Below are 18,339 nucleotides of genomic sequence, written 5' to 3'. Positions count from 1 at the left end.
GTGGGTGCGTGTGCGCGCGAGGAACATGCCCCCGTAGCGTAGCGATACAGTACTGACTCAGCATACTGAATTACCCAGCAACCCACTCACTCGCAGGTGGGCCGCCTGCCTGGCCTCATTATACACGGTATCACACACACACTGATGCATGACACGAGATCACACACACAAACACACTGACACATCAATACACCTCCTGCATGTCTGATGCGATATGTTGTTGTGCTGTTGCTATGTGTCTGCCTGTGACTGGGAAACACAATAATACGTTACGCTTAGACACATCCCAATGTTTTAGGATTCTAAGAGAGCCTAGGGGGACATTCTACAGATACGTTTGGAACGTCTGTGTACGTCCGAGTGTGTGTCCGTTCATTTGCATGTGTGTGTGTGTGTGTGTGTGTGCGTATTTGACACCAGTCTCTTTCTCTCTCCCTGCAGCCCACCCACACAGTGATGCCAGGCCAGGTGATGAGGGTGACGACGGGGGCTCCTATCCCCTGTGGGGCGGATGCTGTGGTGCAGGTGGAGGACACTGAGCTGCTCCGCGAGTCTGAGGACGTGAGTCTCACCTTTGACCCCTAGCTTCTTCTAAGGGACTAGCAGTGTCTGTCTAGTACCTGGGTATAAGGTCTAGATCCGGGACAATATAGTAGAAACTTACTAGGAGAGGGTCTAGGTCTGGGACAATAGGGCCTAACTACTTCCAACAAAAGACTTGGGCTAGTACCAGGATATAGTGTCTAGATCCAGGGGTGGGTTAGACAAAGGTTAGACAAAGCCTAGTATCAGGTAGAGTGTCTAGCTGCTGAAGGCTTAGCGGCTATGCTGATTCCCCAGGAACAGAGAATAGTGTTTCGTAGGGAGTCTTCTAGATTAGGGGACAGTAGTAGATGGTTGTGATGATGGCTCCTTACAGAATGTTTTCTCAGGGCACAGAGGAGCTGGAGGTGCGGATCCTCGTCCAGGCCCGCCCAGGACAAGACATCAGGTGTGTGTGTGTGTACGCATGTGCGTCAGTGGAGGCTGGTGGGAGGAGCTATAGGAGGGTGGGCTCATAGTAATGGCTGAAATGGAATGAATGGAACGGGATCAAACCCATTGCACATATGGAAACCACACGTGTATGTGTCTTTCTGTATGAAGTGTGTGAGTGTCTGTAGTTATTTGTCTGTAAAATGTGTGAACATATGTTTCAATGGTGTCCCTCTGAATCCTATCCCCTCCCTGTCTCCGCTTCTCTCCAGGCCCATAGGTCATGACATCAAGCGTGGGGAATGTGTCCTGTCCAAGGGAACTCACATGGGCCCCTCTGAGATTGGCTTGCTGGCCACCGTAGGGGTCACCGAGGTGGAGGTGCAGAAGTTCCCCGTGGTGGCTGTCATGTCCACAGGCAACGAGGTGAGACAGACAGACAGACAGACAGACAGACAGACAGGCAGGCAGGCAGGCAGGCAGACAGACAGACAGACAGACAGACAGACAGACAGACAGACAGACAGACAGACAGACAGACAGGACAGACAGCAGGCAGGCAGACAGACAGATACACGCGCACACACACACACACACACACACACACCACAACACACAACACCACACACACACACACACACACACACACACACACACACACACACACACACACAACAACACACACACACACACACACACAACACCACAACACACACACACATTGGCTGTGTTCAAATCTCTTCAATAGCACCTCTACTCGATGCCTTTTCTGTTGGATCACTAAGCAGAGGCATGTCTAAGTGGGGTGTCCTCCATCGGTCTTTCACTTCTTTATCCAGCAATAGCACCCTTTTTCCCAACCATGTGACCTGACCAGGAAAAACTCTTGGCCTCAAGTTTTTTCCTGGTCAGGCCCTGTGGTCAACCCAACCTCCAGGCCCTAATCATAGATGGAATGACATGAGGAAAGGAAGCTGTTCAAGGTATTGTATTCAGACAGTCAACTTTGCCCAGGCATAACAGTACATGAGTGTGCTGACCTGCACCAACGCAGGCTCCTGTTTTAAAGGCCCAGTGCAGTCAAAATTATGTTTTTTCCTTTTTTTGTATCAACAGCTGATGAAACTAACACTATAAAAGTGTGAAAACATTTAATCAGGGTTATTCCCTAATAGTTGCTGGTTKAAAATAAAATGTACACAGGACTTTCTAATCAGCAGGTTTTGCATGGGGGGAGTTTTGACTTGCCTGGTGACACCAGGGTAGGGTTCATTGGCGGGAATCTGGTATTTACTGATATATAACTGTGTGAACGCAGTACATTATAATACATTATTTATATCAACAGCAGTAGCCTATATATCATACTGTATATGTATTGGATAACGGCACAATCATTTGGGCTTTTTTAGGCTTGGGCTCATAATGTATGGCTCATAAAATGTATTTAATGTATGGCTTATCAGGGTCAGGTAGCATCAGGCTTACATTTACATTTACATTTAAGTCATTTAGCTGACGCTCTTATCCAGAGCGACTTACAAATTGGAAAGTTCATACATATTCATCCTGGTCCCCCCGTGGGGAATGAACCCACAACCCTGGCGTTGCAAGCGCCATGCTCTACCAACTGAGCCACACGGGACCACACGTGGTCCCGTGTGAATTTTCGATCAAAGCTCTTATCAAATCTGTTTGATAAGAGGGGCTCCCGAGTGGCACTGCAGTCTAAGGCACAACATCTCAGTGCTAGAGGCGTCACCACAGACCCTGGTTCGATTCCAGGCTGTATCACAACCGGAAGTGATTTGGAGTCCCATAGGGCAGCGCACAATTGGCCCAGAGTCATCCGGGTTTGGCTGGGGTAGGCCGTCATTGTAAATAAGAATTTGTTAACTGACTTTATTTATTTATACATTTTTATTTAACCTTTATTTAACTAGGCAAGTCAGTTAAGAACAAATTCTTATTTAATATTACGGCCTACCCTGGCCAAACCTGGCATGCTTTTGAATGACACTTCCGGTTTTGGAAATACCAGGTTACCAGGGAGAAAGTGATTTATTGTCAGGATGGAACATTTGTAAAATACCTGGAAAATATTCAACCTACACCAGGGGGTATATGTTAATAGACAAATAAGAGAGTTCCAAACCTCTCTGCTAATAACAGCTAGTTTTCAGGTCACATATCCCTCCTATTAGGCCCCTCCGCTCTAGTGGATTGATCCCCGCACCACAATCCTGTGGTTAGTGCATCGCTTTGGTGACCTTCCTCGCTGCACTCTGATCACTCCCAGACAGTCCTAGCAAAAATCCTGCTAGAGAAATAGTTTTTGCTAAAAAGCTAATTTTGTTCACTTTTGACCATTTTAAAAATTACAGCAAGTTACTTAATTGTTACCCCAAATGATTTGATATTGAGATCAAAACAGCTGCACTGGGTCTTTATTAAAACAGAAACCGACAATGAGTGTTTCTTATTGGACAAATMCAGGTTGTCCCTTCCTGTTGCAGTTMGTTTTTTTCCAATTGGTGCCTAATGAACACGTCCCCTGGTGTCTCTAGCTGTTGAACCCAGAGGACGACCTCCATCCAGGGAAGATCAGGGATAGTAACCGCTCCACACTGCTCGCTACCATCCAGGAGCACGGATATCCCACCATCAACCTGGGCATCGTGGGAGACAAGTAGGACTTCACACTCCTCTTCCTGTTCTTGATGCTCCTCCTCTTTCTGTTCATTTTCCTTTTCCTCCTCCTCCTATCCCTTCTCTTCTTCTCTCCTTCCTGTTCCTAGTCCTCTTCCTCCCATTACTTTTTCTCCTCTCTTCTCCTCTTCTGTGGTGTTTGATGGTAACTGGTAACTGTTCTCTGTCTATCGGCCCCACAGCCCAGACGACCTCCTGAACGCCCTGAACGAGGGCATCAGCCGTGCTGACGTCATCATCACCTCTGGAGGGGTGTCTATGGGAGAGAAGGTATGTGAGCAAATAGTGAGTATGAATGGTCATTGGTTATGACATTGCACTATGCTGACACCTTGTGGTTGGGATGGGGAACTGTTTAAAAATATATAGTAGATAATATTTCAGCCTGGTCTCATAGACTAGATGTAACAAATTAGTATGATATGTTATGTTTGGTAAGACATAGTTATTGAAGGCAAAAAAATAAAGTAGGATGGATGGATGGGAGTATAAGGCAAACGTCTAGCAACCCAAAGGTTGTGAGTTTGTATCTCATTACGGACAACTTTAGCATTTTAGCAAGTTTTAGCTATTTTTTTATTTTAGCTAACTCTTCCCCTAACCTTAACCCTTTAAACTAACTTCTACACTTAACCCTACCCTTAACGCTAACCCCTAGCCTAGATAAGGTTAGCCAACTAGCTAACGTTAGCCACCTTGTGCAAATTCGTAACATATATTACATTTTGCTCATTCGTAACATATAGTACGTTTTGCAAATTCGTAACATATAGTACGTTTTGCAAATTCGTAACATATAGTACATTTTGCTAATTCGTAAGATATAGTACGTTTTGCAAATTTGTAACATATAATACAAATTGTCATTCGTCATATATCATACGAAATGGGTGATGGACATCCACGAATTAATACATACCATACGAAACGTAACATATCATACTGAATGTGAAATCTCAAATTTACTTACATAATGATACAAAATGCTCTGAGACCAGGTTCTTAATTTGCACATCCCTCTTTGGAGGACATAATTGTTATTTTTTACAGCTATTTCATTACCTATACATTCGACATAAATGTTACATACATATACATACATGTAATTGTGGTGTTAATATTATGTGGAGAAATGTAGAATTTCACACAGCACAGGGTCGTATTCATTAGGGCCCAAAACGAAAACAATTTTGCGATGAAACATTTCTATCTAAGTACTCCCTTCCTGTTTCAGTCAGTTGTCTTCCGTTTTGTGCCTGCTGAATATACCCCAGTGGTGCACAAGACTTATCTGGGTTTTAAGTACAGCTACACTATAACTAGAAGGTGAATGTTTTTGTCTAATGTTTATATGTACCTTTGAAGACTCCAAAATGTGTGATCCTCTTTTTCAGGACTATCTGAAACAGGTGCTGGATATTGATCTGCATGCTCAGATCCACTTTGGACGAGTCTTCATGAAACCAGGGTATGATGGATGGATGGGTGAATGGCTGGCTGGCTAGGTGGATGTGTGGATGGATGGTTCCTTGAACAACCATGTTGTTCTCCTCTTCTCCCATCATTTCAGTCTCCCGACAACATTCGCCACGTTGGACATGGACGGTGCTCGCAAACTCATCTTTGCCCTCCCAGGTAGTGTGTAAAGTAAAGAGAAAGAGAGAATCAGACAATCGTTTCCAGACTGGTTTCTAACACACTCTTCTTTTCTCTCTCTCCCCCCTCCGAACCCCCCCCCCCCCCCCCCCCCCCCCCGGGCCCAGGTAATCCCGTGTCTGCTGTGGTGACATGTAACCTCTTTGTTATCCCCGCCTTAAGGAAGATGCAGGGGATCCTGGACCCACGGCCCACCATCATCAAAGCCAGGGTAAGAAGGCACAGGACTCCATGAATCTTTCTCAATTTGTCTTACCTCAATTGCTTGCGTTCTCTATCTTGCCTTCCTTTCCAAATTCATTGGAGGAGAAGGTCRGAGTGGACGAATCTGTGATCTTCTCCTCCAATGCGTTTTGAGAAGGAATCGAGAAAAAGCCYGCGTACCTCGAAGTAGGATCAGCTCCATGCAAACTTTATACTCTGCGTATGCACATTTTGTAGTGGTTGATGTATTGTATTGCAAGCAGGCAAGTAAGTATTTTGTGCATAGAGGGGATATGATGACATGCTTATTCTTATTCTGATTTATTTTTTTAACAGGAGCCATTTGACGTTAGTGATAAGAGTGGATATCTCAGTGTTTTATTTTTGGAAAGTAAAATAATTTGACATAGAAATCTATTTCCGATATTTATTTTATTTTCATAAACATTGCAGAATAAATTCCTCACCTCTTCTGGCTGTGATGGGTTCATATTCCCGAAGAAGTCATACAACAACATACCATGCCCATATCTAATTTAATTGGGCCTAGTAGCMTAGTAAATAGATAGGCTGTGTATTTTTTTGTTGTTGTAGTTTTGCTGTATGCGATCCTATAGGCAGTGTTGTTTATAATAGGTTACACAGTCGAATTTCAAAGACCAACGCTTTATCTTTTACATTGAAGTATGCTACTGTATTTTTTGTTGTTGAGTAGGCCTAGACTATACAATGTTTCAGTCCAGCATATTTGGGTTGGGGGAAAAGTCGATGCAAAACATTGTTGAATTCAAACGTTCTGCTGACAGGTCCACAACAATATGCCGTTGTTTTCTCTTTCAGAAACTCACATTCCTTTGCCAAATACAGCATAAGTTACTGCAAAAGATTAAAAGATTCTGCCATCTCCAAAAACATTACAACATTTGCCATTGCTCTTTCTTTTAGAAACTGCCGTTGCCTAATTCCAATAGTTCCAAATKTTACAGCAAAATGGTGTTATTTTCACCATGAAAGGTGAATGGAGGGTGTTTCCCAGGTGCCGTTATAATGCTCGTTCAGGTGCACACAGTTTTACGACAGGTCTGATTTACAACGGGAAGCATGCGTATGTATGGTGTGTGCAAAGTTTTAAATATCTATATTTTTGGGCATAAGTACTCTTTTCAGAAATGGTGCACTCGGATATTTAGTATGAAATGTATGCAACAGTTATAAATGAGGCCCCTGGGCCCTACCTATGAGCGTTTACATTTTTGCATCCCAATAATCTGTCCTTACTCCTGAAGTGTACACTTGTTTACTTCCTTTCATGTCTCGTAGTTGTCATGTGACGTAAAGTTGGATCCTCGCCCTGAGTACCACCGCTGCATTCTGACATGGCACCACCAGGAGCCTCTGCCATGGGCCCAGAGCACAGGTAATAATAGAATACCATTCTATTCTGTTCTGTTTTATTGTGCACTGCGATACGGAGCAATACGCTGCTATACTACACTGCATGTGTAGTCACAGGCTCTATAACGGACGATCAATGGACTGTTCATTGATTTTGTTCATGGGCAATTGTAGAGGGGTTAGCTACAGTCCTCTAATCTAACAAAGCCTCCCGCTGTGACTATTTTTACTGTTTTGTATTCCATGTAGTGCCTAATTGATTCAGTGTACTGTAGAGCTCAAGAGCATAAAGAGCTACAATTAGATTGTGTGGTATTAGTAGCCTCTCACCCCATTGCATGGTGTGGTACCGAGGTCAACCTGACTGTCATGGGTTAGATCCTCCTGGACTTGTGTGGTTGGTTAGGGCCTAAAGTGCATGTATTCTCACCATCCATCTCTTTCTCTCTCCTCATTTCCTCCCTCCTTTCCTCCCTATCCTTTCCTCCATCCTGTAGGTAACCAGGTGAGCAGCAGGCTGATGAGCATGCGCAGCGCCAATGGTCTCCTGATGCTACCTCCAAAAACAGAGCAATATGTGGAGCTGCACAAGGGAGAGGTGGTCGACGTCATGGTCATCGGCCGGCTATGATGTCATCAAAGGGGGACGTTGAGATGGCTTCATAGAGAGAGAGGGTTCAAATGGGTGTTTCACGGTGCATGTCCACATATCATTGACTATTCTGTAATATGCAACGGCACAGCTAGTTTTTATTGATTTGGATAACGTTGAGGTATAGTCAACATCTCGATCACAAACCTAGGTACATATGATACAAAAAAATATAATTACTTTAAAAAGATTATAATAGTATTTCAGACAAAGAAAAATATAACTTTTAAAGAAAAAAATCGAATTATCAAAAGAGATTTATTCTGTAATATATTATTATGATTATTCCGTATTATTGTTATCATTATTCTTCTTATTATCATTATTATATTATAAGTCAACTTTATTCCTTTCATTGCAATTGCTTTGTGTGTTCAATGCTAGATCTTATCGATATCGGTAGCATTTTAATAGAGCTGTAGGTGCCTGCCAGGACAAAAAAATAAATATATATATATATATTATTTTCTCATCTTTAGTGGGGGAAAAACGTTTTCTTTTTTTTTAAATATAAAGAAAAACAATGAGGAAGACTCCAGATTTCCCACGGTGCTCGGCTAAGAGGAAGGAGGGGAGGGCATAATCTAGGTCTAYTTCCTCTGTGGTGTGACGCTTTAACGGTGACGCCACACACTTCTATTTTTCTCTCGTTAGTATGCATCATAATGGCTTCACAAAGAGCTTTGCTTGTTGTTTATCTTGTGAGTCTTGTTTATGTGCGCAGTGCCAAATGCCTGGGCAGGGACGATGGGAGGGAGAGGGGGCGGACAGTCACCCACCAACCTGCCCAGACCCTGAAGCTTCCTTATTTATCATCTGACCAGGTGCAACTCTGCGCCCGACCCCCYTGGGGGCGTGGTCACCCGTGAAAAACAAAAACTTTTATTTGATCGACTAAGAGTAAGGGGGAAAAAAAACATGAAATAAAAGAAACAGCTTCTTTAAGTGCTGACAGCCTTTTTAACTGACTTCACAAAAAAATGTACAGATTAAAAAAATGCGAAGAAGATGAACCATATTGTACAGATATATGTGACCAGCACTCCTAAGGAAATTATTATTATTAAGCAATGAAGAGACATTGAACAACGCTGTACTATAATACATTTTCTGTAATGATATGAAACTGATGAAAGAGACTACGATAATAAAAATCCTTGATCGTTATGTAAAAAAAGAAAATTACAAAAATTGTTGGGTTTCCTTTTTTCAATAAAACCTATTCAAAGAAAAAAAAAGTGTTCTTCTTTGATGCGTGCAGTGACACCTAGTTTTAGGGTGGACCATTAACATGATCACGTTGATCAAGTTTATTAGCAGTTCCGGGGCCTGTAGAGTAGGAGTGTTTATTCAGGATTCGTTTTGCAATTCAGATGATATGCCTAGTTCAGCACTGCTACACTGAGACGCTATTTGAATAAATTCTGCATCCTGACGTAGCCTATGAAGAAGCSTAGGCCATTGAAAGGTTGATTAAATACACGTGTCACTGAGAGATGAGAGCGGATTACCCTCATAGAAAATACAGTGGAAATACTTCTGAAGCTGTGTTTGGGCAGACAGATACAGTGCAGGTGCCGTTGACTGACCCTACCTAGAATCATCAATTGCTTCCTTTTTCGGTCCCACGTTAAACTAAGTACAACTTTAAAAGCTTTATATAGCCTACGTTAAACGCTTCATAAGCACTACATAAATGCTTCACAAATAATATATAAATGGTGTATAAGCGTACATAGTGCATTACGTCGCATTTGGCAATTCGCCCTAAAGTGGGAATGGCTATGCCACACTTTATAAACCATGTATAGTATTACATACTCTTAAAGAAGATCTGTGATGCAGTTATGTAGTGTTTATGACGCCTTTATATATCCTATGTAAAGCCTTTATAAATTGACGGCTACTTCATTTAAAGTGGGACCCCTTTTTCATTGACTTCATGCACACTGCCACGTGATATTACAATATAATTCGACTAGTCATATATGATCGTGAGGTGCACAGTCTATTCTCCATAACTCCACTAATTCTGACCAAACTCTTCTTATTGTAAAATTTAGCCTTTATGTATGTATCGTGCTAAAAGTAACSTAGTGCATTGTTTGAGGAATAGGATGTCAAGGTATTTCAGGCTGTTGACAGGTGAACACTTTGGCGCATGACCATTTAAATGGTCAACACAACGCTGTGGATTTGCCTGGGAGATGCCCAAACACCATGCGCAGTTACACCACAATGATGTGAGYTGACCCAACTCGCCACAGACCCGCTAAGTACGATCATGAGAGACCAGGCCGAAGAATAAAGACGTTAAAGCTCCGCATCTTGGAAATGTTATGTACGCAATAGAACCGACATTTCAGAACCATCGCATGTTAAGGGATTACGGGATTACTTCKTCTGTAAAGACTCGGAAGCGGTGAGTAGATTTCTCTGTGTAGTGAGAGTTGAGTCCGATCGATTGACTACTCTAGAAACATTCATTGAATACCAACTTCACCAACAGGATCAGCGCACTTTTGAGTGTGCGTGTAGAATGCAATGACTGTATGGTGTGGAATGTTGGCCACCCAACGGTTTTCCAACTATTCAGTACAGAAAATCACAAACAACAAGCCTACAAATGCATCAATTTAACTTGTGTAAAATGTTGCTGTATTTCACAATTTAAGTGGCTGTTTATCACAATTAAAACGGTACATGACAGATCGGCACTCCAAATGTAATGCTATAATTGTTGCATTAACGGTGTTACTATGTAACAGCTATGTAGTGCCATTATGAAACAATAACTGCGTGCTCCCAGTATTAGACCCACTACTAGACATTTAATAGGTTTTGCTGTTGCCAGCAGTGAAACAAACCTCTAAGCTACCTAATCTAAGTAGGTCTAACAATAACTTACTTTTAAGCAAGCATGGCTGCCCTGTCCTGCTTCTATACATTTGTACAGATCTACATTGTCCAGACCAAATGTAAAAACCTTTCCTATTTTGGAACCCTTTTGACTTATGAGTCCACCTGGCATTTAAAAGACATTTAAAACAGAGTTGTACAATAGACTCCCGGGCATAGTCCTGTGAACAGAAGCCCACATTTTTAGACCGGTTTAGACAATCAAAACACACATTGTGATCTGATTATGATCAGATCATCCTGCCCACCTCCAGAGGAAGTCAGACACRCATTGTGTCTGGATATCTTACAAGTGTAGACAGATCTGGACAAAAAAMMCTGTTTATACCTGCTGTTAACRTGTGTCCTTCGTCCTGATCTTGTCTGTTTACACTTTTAAGATCTGATCACAAAGCATCTTTTAATCTTTTACACTTGTCAAAAATGTGGGCACAATCAAAATGTGGACAAGRTCAGGACAAAGGCTGCATGTTAGAACACAGGTATAAACACAGGAMTAAACAGTGCTAAATCATCATTATTCCKCCCTCTAAAATCACTGACAGGTAGCAAGCACCATTATGTCTTACAATACATAAATAAATAMATATTATTTAGAAAGAATAGCTGTGAAATAATTGGCATAAAGGAAGGGACCAGGAAATCTGKTCACAATGCAGACACAGTGGATGGATAACAGACACATTTTAAYACCATGTGTAGACACATTTCTGGTAATCTGGGCACAATCAGAATGTGGACAAGATCAGRACAACGGACCCATGTTAGCACCAGGGATAAATAGGGCTATAGAYAGTGCTGCATCCCAAATGGCACCMTATTCCCTATTTGTGCACTGCTTTTGASCAGAGTCCATAATGCTGGTCAAAGGTAGTTCACTATATAGGGAAAAGGGTGCCATTTTGATACACAAGCAGTCACTCTGACAAGTAGTCTAGCCACCAGCTGTAAGGAACAGTATTTAATTAGCCACCAATTTGTACCTGTTTACCCAGAGGGGCACCTCTTATCAATGTCYTCCTCAATGAATCAATTAGCTATGATCTAGTGTAGTTAAAGCTAGATGACCCTTGAGCCCTACTGTCTACTGTAAAGCTTACAGTTAGTGAATTGATTTTATACACTTCTAAATTATACAAGTGAAGATAATCCTACTTAGGCCTAAATTTGGATAAAGTTACCACTAAAAAGTGTGTGTGTGTACATTCATAGTTGAATTTACATACAGTCATCTCATCAGAACCAATGCCAGCTCCCAGATCTCTCCTCAGTCTCACGCTGCTGACAGAGATGAAGCCTGGAGGAGTATAGTAAACCAGATCTCTCCAGAGATGAAGCCTGGAGGAGTATAGTAAACCAGATCCTCTCCTCAGTCCTCACGCTGCTGACAGAGATGAAGCCTGGAGGAGTATAGTAAACCAGATCTCTCCTCAGTCTCACGCTGCTGACAGAGATGAAGCCTGGAGGATTGTAGTAAACCAGATCTCTCCTCAGTCTCACGCTGCTGACAGAGATGAAGCCTGGAGGAGTATAGTAAACTAGCAGATCCCTTTTCCCAAGGCTTAACCAACCCCACAGGAGAGGAACAGAGGAACAGATGGCCTTGGTGGCTGACTGTGACTGTCTGTACTGTTTGTCAGCCTCACCGCGCTCTAAACGGGGCTAAATGAGAGTAGACCTGCCAGACATGATTAGCTGGTGAGGGGGATAGGGAGGTTTACCATGTGGGACGTGTTGTGGGTGGCTGCATCTCTGACAGGATCCTCCCAGGTTTCTGTCCAAGAAAATGCAGAGAAAATGTCCAAGATAATCTTTCGTTATTACATTGATGAYGTTCTCTTGTTATTTCCTGTTATTCCCTTTCACTGGGTTTCCTTTTTGTCATGTTAGTTCGAGACAATTACATTGTTTGCGTCATTTTCATGAGGTTTTCTCCAGTTTCCCACAGCATCAGGTCTAACTGGGTCTTGACTGGGTGGACATTTTGAGAGCCAGCTGATTTTTATAGTGAAGTGCCCCAAACACTACCTGAGTAATGGTCCTAGCTTTCTGCTTCTCCATTCTACTACATCCTGAAATACTGTACTTCCGTCCCTCACACACAAAGCGCTTTCTCCTCATCCATTCTCATCTCTTTCTGAAGAAAATAAAAAAATACTCACATTTGGCCCTGTAAAAAGAACTTGAAGTTCAGTTGTCTATTTCCCAAGAGAGTGAACATCTAATAGTCATACAATCRTATAGTTGGCTAATCCAGATTAATACTGGGTAACATCCTTAAAATAGATTGTAATCCACAGCAGCAATAGCAGATCAGGTTGGTTGTATACCCGTAGTAGAACAGTACTGGTTGAGTGCAATATCCTATACTTATTGTCTCATTTTGTATCCCTTTTATGGCTGTAGATGGATAAGATCAGCCTGAAGGACCCAGAGAGCAAAGAGTTAAGTGCTAAGCGGKTATTAAACGAAGAATAGATACTCAGAAGGAGAGATACTCAGGCTAGGACAGGTGGGGACAGAGTGACAGACAAGGGTGGATGAACCTGCTGGACTCAAGGGATTGMAGCAGGCAAAGTGAGGGCAGGCCAGGGAGGTTGCCATGTTAGGAGTAAGATTAGCTCTTCCTGTGATTGGAAACCTGGGAGGAGGAAGGAGAAAATGGTTGTTCTTATAGTAAGGTAGGTGATTAACAAAGATCAGGGTGAAGCAACCAGGTTGGCTATTATTGTCGCATATGGCTCACAAGACTAAAACAGTGGTAACCTTGCTGCTCTATCCTGATTATCTGTTTCAGGACCTGCTGCCCCACTGAAGACAGATAAGAGCCGTTCCCAACTGAAGTGCTATGGCCCCTGCTGYAGTGAGGAGTCCTAGCCTCAGGCCTTCATAGTGGACATTGAGCTATCATCACACASGGGTGTAGGCCAGGGCCAGGCCAGGGTCAGACTCCCGGAGCTGGGATGATCACCTCCCACATGAACGGAGGACCCGGATATGTAATAGAGGACCCAATGGGGCCTGTGAGTGGCACWGAGGGTCCTGGGAGTGGAGCCAAGCTGCAGCAGAGGGAGAGGGCTGTGGACTGCCCCCCTGGGGACAAGGTGGTGGGGACTGGGAGCAGCGTTGTGCAGRGTTCCCGGTGCAGCGCCCAGATGGAGAGGATCCAGCGGTACCAGGAAGAGCTGAGGAGGAAGAGGGAGGAGGACACCAACAAAGGGAAGCATGAGATCGATCTCAACGCCTCGCTCAGGCTCAAGAAGCTTGCCCAGAACCCAGCCAAGACGGGTATCGACAACCCTAYGTTCGAAGCGCCTAAGGCGGGCAAGGAGACCAAGGATGGGAGCCCCCCGCTTGGCAGGGACACGGTTGTGGGTGAGTAGGGTCATGTGGGACTGAAGGGAGGAAGTGGGGGAGGTGGAGGCGAGGRGTAGCTCTGTGAGAAGAAGAATAGGAGAGTTGGGAACTTTCGTGACAATTCTGTGAAACAAACAGTCAGTGTTTTAGGGAGGGGGCTGAGCGAGGGGTATTTGTGTCGAATGGGGGATCAGAAGTGAATGTCAATGCAGAGGCTCTCTCCATTTAGTCACATTAAAGTCACTCACTCCCCCTCACCTCTGGATTCATTTGGAGTTAAAACACTTCGTTTTTTTGTCGGAGGTGTTCTCATTCCTGCATAGGCGATMTTAATATGATTTGTGACGTGAAAACGAGTTAATTTAAATACATTTTTTTTCAGAGTATTAGCTTTTGTGCCAGTTGGCTAGATTTAGAGGAGACAGTAGGCTGTAGAAAATGTTGTTGCTGCTGACCAGTTTTAGCAGACTCTTGTGAGCATAAAACTCAAGTCTGCCTCAAGTGCCTAAAATATATAGGCCATTAATAAAATATAATCTTATATCTGCACAGCCCTTTCAAAAAACACACACACACACAGCATGGGCATACACTCCCCTACTTATTTGGACAGCGAAGCTAAAATGTTTTATTTGGTTTTCCACGCCAGCATTTTGGATTTGAGATTTTGTTTAAATTATAATTTGAGGTGACAGTACAGAATGTACTTTTATTAGAGAGTATTTTCATACATATGTTTTACCGTTTAGAAATGAAAGCACTTTATGTATCTAGTCCCCCGTTTGAAGGTGTCATAAGTAATTCAGACACATTCACTTATATGTGTATTAAAGTAGTAAAAAGTTGAGCATTTGGTCCCATATTCCTAGCACTCAATGACTACATCAAGTTACCAAATGGCCCACACACACACACACACACACACACGTACATACTGTGCACCCTCCCTACTTCTTCTTATCTCAGGTATACCCCCTGATGAGATCACTATCTTGATAACATTAATCAGGTCGTAATCAGTAATCAATACACCTGGTCACTTAAACAGACCAGCTTCTGGTTCATAACAATAGATTGGGCTGTGTAAGAAAGGTTTTACCCTCCCTTTCCCCTGGTGCTGTGTCTCTGTGCTCCTCAGAGTTGCTATGTGTAGGTGGTACCCTCATGCCAAACTTGATGCACATGCCAAATCCTGTCTGGGAAGTGCAGAACCCCACGGTTGCGCAACCGAAGCAGGGTTTGGCACCTAAACCGACTTTGGCATGACAATATCCAATTAGTAGCATGGTTTTTACATAACCACACTGTTTCCATGCAAGCCAGTGCCTTCTAGCGCCAGAGAGGTTTGAAACAGACATGCGATTACCTTCAGAAAAAAACCTTCCCATTGACGGTGGTCTGAATCTTTAGGGTCACGGGCGTTACAGGAAGTAAATGTATGTTGAGTCTCTCGGTTTTAAGCCTCTCTCTATGGCACTAGTAAGCAAGGGCTCGCATGGAGATCGAGTGTTCCTGGAAATGAGGCAATTGAACCTAACCAACTCTTTGTCGCTCCCCCTCCCTCTCCCCTCCCCAGAGCTGGAGGASCTGCTGGAGGCCCTGCGGCGGGTGCAGAGCTGCCTGGTGGATGCCCAGTCGCAGGCCGACGTGGCTCTGGTGCTGGGCCTGCTGCACAAGGAGGACTTCCAGAGCGCCTTCGCCATCCACAGCGCCGTGGCCCAGCAGATGCAGCCGCGTGGCAGCCMGCCCTTGCCCCTCACCGCCCAGGCCCGCAGCCTTTATCAGGAGGTAGAGTGAAGTAGAAAATAAACTACAGCAGACTAGTGATCTTGATGGATCTAGAAATTGAATGGATMTTTTTTTCACCAATGTATCGGTCAGGAGGTAGGGGGGAGATAAGAGGAGAACGAAGGGATGGTGTTAGGCAGAAGGTGGAGAAGTGTTGGGAGAAGGGAGAAGAGGATTTTGGGGATGAACAGATGGAAATAAGAATATGGAAAGGAAGAACGGTACAGCAAGGTAGGGAAGAGAAGTGAAGAGAGGTGGATGGAAGGACATAAGGATGAGAGGATGCTGACAGAGAAACTTAAAGAAAGGAGGGTAAATGGGGCCAAGGACGAAAATATCCTTGGCACTGRCCTTAGTGTGTTGGAACTGGATTAGGGTTTTGGCTGGATGGAGTGCAGCTACAGACTGAAGTGACTTTAAGTAGCAGGTAAGGAGAACTAACGCAGCAGGTTAAGATAATGTCGCAGGTTAGGATAGTTCGGTTAAGGTTAGGGTTAGCTTAARCGCTACAGTTGTCCCCGACGCAACTCGAACATGCGACTTCTGGACCATAGCTTTATTCTATCTAGCCACAATCCTGAATTCCACCTCTCACTTGTCGTTTCTTGCCTCCGTGACGTCACCATTGAACACCTCACGACATTTCCCTGCTGGGAGTGGTGCTACTCACTGTGCCAAGATGACAGATGCAACATGAACTCAGACGTGGACATGCACCCTGAGCTATCTGAAGACGGGTGTATGGCTCCACTGGACCTTACCACACATTCCATGCAATAACATCATTCACTGGGTTTATAAATCCACGCAGTCTGMCATATAGCCAGTCATGCTGCAGTCTTGAGAGAAGGAGTTGATCTAGCTACACTGTAATATATTTGATGGGATCCTCCCACAATATACAAGTTCTCGGGATTGATGTCAAGAACTAATATGACATGATGGAATTTAACACACGCTGGTCAATATTGATCAGCGTTCGAATAGTATTAACTTTTCTTCCAAATCATTTAGCTGCGCTTGATGGAGCTTGCCTGGCGCATTGGAATCAATGGAATAGTCCCAAAAGCAAACTTCTCCCATTTGGCACTCCGCGGCAGGCTCAATAACACACTTAAGAGTTTGAATGAAAACAAATACTATTTGGACCCAGGTCTTGATTTCTATAGGAAAGCTGGCTGTCAAACAGTTACAATCACGCTCACGCTCAGCCCCGCTCAAGGTCCTAAACGATATTATAACCGCCATCGATAAGAGACATTACTGTGCAGCCGTATTCATCGACCTGGCCAAGGCTTTCGACTCTGTCAATCACCACATTCCTATCGGCAGACTCAATAGCTTGGGTTTCTCAAATGACTGCCTCGCCTGGTTCACCAACTACTTCTCTGATAGAATTCAGTGTGGCAAATCRGAGGGCCTGATGTCTGGACATCTGTCAGTCTCTATGGGGGTGCCACATGGTTCAATTCTCGGGCCGACTCTCTTCTCTGTATACATCAATGATGTCGCTCTTGCTGCTGGTGATTTTCTGATCCACCTCTACGCAGACGACACCATTCTATATACTTCTGCCCCTTCTTTGGACACTGTTAACAAACCTCCAGACGAGCTTCAATGCCATACAACTCTCCTTCCGTTGCCTCCAACTGCTCTTAAATGCAAGTAAAACTAAATGCATGCTCTTCAACCGATCGCTGCCCGCACCTGCCCACCCGTCCAGCATCACTAGTCGGACGGTTCTGACTTAGAATATGTGGACAATTACAAATACCTAGGTGTATGGTTAGACTGTAAACTCTCCTTCCAGACTCACATTAAGCATCTCCAATCCAAAATTAAATCTAGAATCGGGTTCCTATTTCGCAACAAAGCATCTTCACTCATGCTGCCAAACATACCCTCRTAAAACTGACCATCCTACCGATCCTCGACTTCGGCGATGTCATTTACAAAATAGCCTCCAACACTCTACTCAACAAATTGGATGCAGTCTATCACAGTGCCACCCCGTTTTGTCACCAAAGCCCCATATACTACCCACCATTGCGACCAGTACACTCTCGTTGGCTGGCCCTCGTTCATACTTGTCGCCAAACCCACTGGCTCCAGGTCATCTACAAGTCTCTGCTAGTCAAAGCCCCGCCTTATCTCAGCTCACTGGTCACCATAGCAGCACCCACCCGTAGCACGAGCTCCAGCACTAGTCACCCCCAAAGCCAATTCCTCCTTTGGCCGCCTTTACTTCCAGTTCTCTGCTGCCAATGACTGGAACGAACTGCAAAAATCACTGAAGCTGGAGACTCATATCTCCCTCACTAGCTTTAAGCACCAGCTGTCAGAGCAGCTCACAGATCATGCACCTGTACATAGCCCATCTGTAAATAGCCCATCCAACTACCTCATCCCCATACTGTATTTATTTATTTATCTTGCTCCTTTGCACCCCAGTATCTCTACTTGCACATTCATCTTCTGCACATCAATCACTCCAGTGTTTAATTGGTATATTGTAATTACTTCGCCACCATGGCCTATTTATTGCCTTACTCCCTTATCTTACCTCATTTGCACACACTGTATATAGACTTTTTCTACTGTATTATTGACTGTATGTTTGTTTATTCCATGTGTAACTCTGTGTTGTTGTATTTGTCGAACTGCTTTGCTTTATTCTTGGCCAG

General features: G+C 43.8%; 2 pseudogenes; both read left to right on the top strand.

Annotated features, from left to right (window-relative positions):
• LOC111954124 (gephyrin-like) overlaps positions 1-8,821 on the top strand; it is a 151,094-nt pseudogene extending 142,273 nt beyond the window's left edge.
• A 968-nt stretch (positions 8,822-9,789) lies between these two features.
• LOC111954123 (protein PALS1-like) overlaps positions 9,790-18,339 on the top strand; it is a 52,764-nt pseudogene continuing 44,214 nt past the window's right edge.

The sequence above is a fragment of the Salvelinus sp. IW2-2015 genome, linkage group LG28 (genome assembly GCF_002910315.2).
Source record: "Salvelinus sp. IW2-2015 linkage group LG28, ASM291031v2, whole genome shotgun sequence".
NCBI classification, from domain to species: domain Eukaryota; kingdom Metazoa; phylum Chordata; class Actinopteri; order Salmoniformes; family Salmonidae; genus Salvelinus; species Salvelinus sp. IW2-2015.
This window is presented reverse-complemented; position numbering and strand designations above follow the sequence as displayed.